Source organism: Mya arenaria, chromosome 8 (assembly GCF_026914265.1).
Source record: "Mya arenaria isolate MELC-2E11 chromosome 8, ASM2691426v1".
NCBI classification, from domain to species: Eukaryota; Metazoa; Mollusca; class Bivalvia; order Myida; family Myidae; genus Mya; species Mya arenaria.
In genome coordinates, this window is record NC_069129.1 from 52,322,969 (window position 1) to 52,328,968 (window position 6,000).

Sequence of the window (6,000 nt, forward strand, 5' to 3'; positions counted from 1 at the left end):
GCAATTTTTCGAAAATAGATCGGAAATCGAGGTGAAATCCAGTTTTCGAAAAGTGAAATCCACTCTTAACTCAGTTTTATTAATAAGTAATTTTTATTTTTTGTATACATTTTGGAAAGTGCCTCATGAAGGGTATATATTTCAAATTTTATTGAAATATATCAAGAAATGAAAAAGTTAACGCAATTTTTCGGAAATCGAAGTGAAATCCACATTTTGACAAGTGAAATCCACTTTTTCAGACGTGAAATCCACTCACAACTCATTTATTTTTAACAAATTAATTTTTCTGTAGAACAAATAATTGAAAGGGCTTCATAATGGGTTTATATTTCAAATTTTATCCAAATTGATCCAAAAATAAGAAAGTTGTAGACCTAATTTGAAAAAAAGGGCGGAAATCGAAGTGAAATCCACATTTTGACAAGTGAAATCCACTTTTTCAGACGTGAAATCCACTCAAAACTCATTTATTTTTAACAAGTAATTTTCCAAAAATAAGAAAGTTGTAGTCCTATTTTGAAAAAAGATCGGAAATCGAAGTGAAATCCACATTTTGACAAGTTAAATCCACTTTTTGAGACGTGAAATTTACTCATAACTCATTTATTGTTAAAAAATTATTTTTTTGTTGAACAAATAATTGAAAAGGCTACATAAAGGGTTTATATTTCAAATTTTATTCAAATTGATCCAAAAATAAGAAAGTTGAAGTTATATTCTGAGGGCGTTTTGTTGTGTATGCATAATTGTTTAATTTTTTTTCATGATAAACACAATATCCATACACATCCAGGCCATACCACGTGGAGGCGCTCTCAATCATGGCCCTTTTTACTTTCGAATTTTGAAAATATTAAAAATTTAATAAATAATCCGAAAATTGTTTTGTATTATTTTTTTATGCCAGACATTTATTTATGGTTATTTATACATGTACATTGGTTGATATACGTAATCCTAAAAAAATAAACAAACAAATACAACAGAACAAAGTTACACCAAGTGAAATCATATGTTTAACTTGGTTTACAATAATGAGAGATAATGAAAAGGTATGTTCACAACAGTTAACGAAAATAATTACACAAAATAAACAATAGCAAAATATGAAAAAATATACACAGGTAAACAGAAAGGGGAAACTTCAAAGACAAATTTCTAAGCAAAAAAGTTTCAACGCACAGAGAAAACGCATCAATAATCTTGTTCGAAAAAGTGTACAATGCATTGAAATGAAGGACATAAGAGTTCATAAGGACTACCAAAATGACATGGTGCACTACAACAACAAAGGACACATTAAATACTTTCACGCCATCAGGAAACATATTACGTAATTTCACAGATTAATACGAGCTAAAAGCAATTATTGTGATGTTAGTTATAAATATGCTTATTGTTGTAGTAATAGTAGTAGTAGTTCGCAAATGTGCTTATAAAAACACGTAGTTATTAATTTATTGTTGTTATATAGTTGTTATTTATGTTTTCAAATGTGCTTCATTCATTCATTTAAAGATGTAGTAATATCTATTCATGAGTGTTAATGTACTTTTAAACTTATTATGAAATATAGTTTTGAAATGAATAAATATTGCATTAACTCATATAAAACGTCTCCGTTTTCAATAATAAGCATATTATAAAATATGCTAAGTATATATTACACTTACCGATTCAGTGCTGCTGTGTAGTTGTACTCATCCCCGACACAAGCATACTTTATACAACTTGAGATGACGTTGGTCCCAAGACTTAAGCTCAAGCTTGCCCATTTGACAACATGTATACGATGGCACCACAACTTACAATTATCACAATAAATTGAGTCAAGTGCACATGCCTCAAGGCAGACACTACACGGAAAGGTTCCCATTTTATGAACAAATACAGCAGAAATATACAGAAACAATTAATTATCCTTTTAAATATCCAAATATAATAAAACATATCCAAATATAATAAAACAAAATACACAGAAACAATTTATTATCCGTTTAAATATCAAATAATACGTATATCCAACACTACATGTTCAATTTTAAATATATTTATCAAACTTCTTCATTTTTGGACCAATTCCATTTAAATTTTAAATATAAACCGATGAAAATGCCTTTTCAATTATTTGTTCAACAAAAATTTTTTTTTTTAAAAATAAATGAGTTATGAGTGGATTTCACGTCTGAAAAAGTGGATTTCACTTGTCAAAATGTGGATTTCACCTCGATTACCGATCTTTTTTTCAAAATAGGTCTACAACTTTCTTATTTTTGGATCAATTTGGATAAAATTTGAAATATAAACCCATTATGAAGCCCTTTCAATTATTTGTTCTACAGAAAAATTAATTTGTTAAAAATAAATGAGATGTGAGTGGATTTCACGTCTGAAAAAGTGGATTTCACTTGTCAAAATGTGGATTTCACTTCGATTTCCGAAAAATTGCGTTAACTTTTTCATTTCTTGATATATTTCAATAAAATTTGAAATATATACCCTTCATGAGGCACTTTCCAAAATGTATACAAAAAATAAAAATTACTAATTAATAAAACTGAGATAAGAGTGGATTTCACTTCTCGAAAACTGGATTTCACCTCGATTTCCGATCTATTTTTGAAAAATTGCTCTAACTTCTTCATTTTTTGACCAATTTCAATAAAATTTGAAATATAAACCCTTTATGTGGCACTTTCTAATAAATATACAAAAAACAGAAAATTATTTATTAAAATTAATGAGTTATGAGTGGATTTCACTTCTCGAAAACTGGATTTCACCTCGATTTCCGATCTATTTTCGAAAAATTGCTCTAACTTCTTCATTTTTGACCAATTTCAATAAAATTTGAAATATAAACCCTTTATGAGGCACTTTCTAATAAATATACAAAAACAGAAAATTACTTATTAAAATTAATGAGTTATGAGTGGATTTCACTTATCGGAATCTGGATTTCACCCCGATTTCCGATCTATTTTTGGAAAAAAATGAAAAATTGCTCTAACTTCTTTATTTTTTGACCAATTTCAATAAAATTTGAAATATAAACCCTTTATGAGGCACTTTCTAATAAATATACAAAAACAGAAAATTATTTATTAAAATTAATGAGTTATGAGTGGATTTCACTTCTCGAAAACTGGATTTCACCTCAGTTTCCTATCTATTTTCGAAAAATTGCTCTAACTTCTTCATTTTTTTGACCAATTTCAATAAAATTTGAAATATAAACCCTTTATGAGGCACTTTCTAATAAATTTACAAAAACAGAAAATTACTTATTAAAATTAATGAGTTATGAGTGGATTTCACTTATCGGAATCTGGATTTCACCTCGATTTCCGATCTATTTTTGGAAAAAAAATGAAAAATTGCTCTAACTTCTTTATTTTTTGACCAATTTCAATAAAATTTGAAATATAAACCCTTCATGGGGCACTTTCTAATATGTATACAAAAAAAATAAATTATTAATTAAAATAACTGAGTTCTGAGTGGATTTCACGTTTTGAGTGGATTTCACGTGAAATCCACTGGATTCCTGTATCACCCCGCACCTGAAATAGGGCATTTGGGGCGAACTTAACATTTTTTCTACTATAGTGTAATAAAAAGCTTGGACGACTTAAAAGGTGATGGGGTGCTGGATGAACCCCTCCAAGTTTCGCTAGTATTAACCCCTCTAAGTTAATTTATATGTATTGGAGAATGTTCCATTTGAATATTTAACGTTTAATTAATAAAAACATCTAATGAACAGTATGCTATAAATGTATCTTTTTGGAAGATCGTGTACTATTTTAGTGAATGCCATCTAAAAAAATCTTAGATGATGAACAGTTATTCATTCTTTTATTATCTAAAGACTAGGACCAATAATATAATCCTACGCCCAGCAAAAGAGGACATTGTCATTATAAGTTTTTCGCTCTGCTGGCTACAGACAGCTCGCTATTATATGTTATTATCGATTGTTTCCTATACTGAATGCTGTTTCAGAAATGCTAAGATATATAATGAATGAATTGTTATTTTAGTGTATGATTGTTAAATATCTGTCTAAAATATTGCGTTATTTAAAAAGTTTACTTCTTTATTACCCCCTCCCTACCCGTTGAATTTACTAAAGACTTAATTTCTTTTAAATGGTAACGTTAATTTTTTGATAGAACAACCATAGTATTTACGAAACGAACTTATTTTGGGTACTTTAGCAACATATCTTTCAATGGGTATTTCTCAGTTACCCTGTATTAGTGCAACAAATAAACACTAATGAAAATATATTTAATTGTATCTAGCATTACGGCTACACAAATGAACCAGTTGTTTAAAATGACATTTTTCACTTCATTATAATCATTCTAACAATGATAGGAACGCTACTTAATCGTATCATTAATGCTGTGACTTACATAAACATGGCATTTTTGAAGAAATAGTATTCATTATTTATGTAAGGTGAATAATTATTGCGCACATGATTGTTTAAATAGTTCAACATTATATGAATACATAGAAACAGACACCAAGAAATAACCATCAAACGAATCAAATGTGATTTGTAACTTTTTAAATCATAGTAATAAGTCAAAGAACGAAACTGACATGATGTCGGTTTTGGAGTAATTCTGCTTGCACTAAAGGCTTCGAGGGCTGTGTGAAAATTACATGTGTTCATCGGCGTGATTTATGATTTGTGCAGTGGAAACTCACTAAACCGGATCTCCACAAAACCGGAATCCTCGGGATACCGGACTTTTTTCATAGTCCCGGTTTTCCCCTTCTATTTTCAATGTAAAATAATCCCTACAAAACCGCAACCTCGGAATTCCAGAAACTGACAAAAAATCGAGAAAATTTGTTAGTTGTCAACGTAATTTTACCTCACATAACCGGACGTGTATTTGTTCAAACATGTCAAAATGATTTTGTGTATTAGGAATTCGCGAATCGCGTGTCACTTTGTCACTTTGTTTTGACAGCCGGTGCGTCGTTAAATATTGCACCTGTGATGTTGTGTTAACTCGATAATCAATAATGATGATTGCGCTGTGGATTGACTGCCACGCGATAATCAAACGATAATTAAACTTGTAAAAATAACATTGATTGAAACATTAATTTGTTTGTTGCAGAAAATTAAGAACTAGAAACGGTTATTAAGTGATCATTTTGGAGGGTTGTTTTATCTAAAGACTTCTATGATTGAATCAAATTAGAGCGGTGCGTTAATTAAACTATCAAACATACTTAACAAGCATTAAATTACGCGAGTTGTTTTATTTTAAGACTTGGAAAAAAAGATGATTATAAAAACGCAGAAATGTTTAATAATGTTTATCACTTTTGCATGTGCTTTAATCATGTCTCAACCTCCGTCTAAACGTAAAGGTTAACTCAGTTAATATTTTGAGTAAACTTACTCCGTACATCAAATCCTCACTAAACAGGAATCCTCACTAAACCGGAAATTTTGCCCAGTCCGAACCTTGTCCGGTTTAGTGAGTTTCCACTGTACAAACATTTTTTTCAGTGGTTTATAATACTGCGCCTTGTTCGTATTTAACGGTTGTTCTTGTTATTGCTATCGCCACATTTTAGTCTACTAACTAAAATTAAAAGAAATGTACCTGGTTAATTAAGTCGTTACCGATAAAACATTACTCAGGTTTACAATAAGTCAAACAAAAACACCAATGTGATCGTTTCGTTTGATTTTGTCTCTTATCGTGACTTTTTTTATTATTATTGCTTTATTTCTTTTGTTAAACGTCATAAATATTCTTTGAAGGGATTCTTTAAAACTGGCAATGGCCATATAACGGTTTAAATTCCATACACGGTCGTTCAAGGGCCATATATCAGCCATATCCATGTCCACTCATGACGCTTGACTACTGTCCAGCTGTCCTGTTTCCGACCGCCACTTGACACGCGACCGTCACCGACAGGGTATAAAAGTTCCGACCCGCTGGTAAGCATCATGTA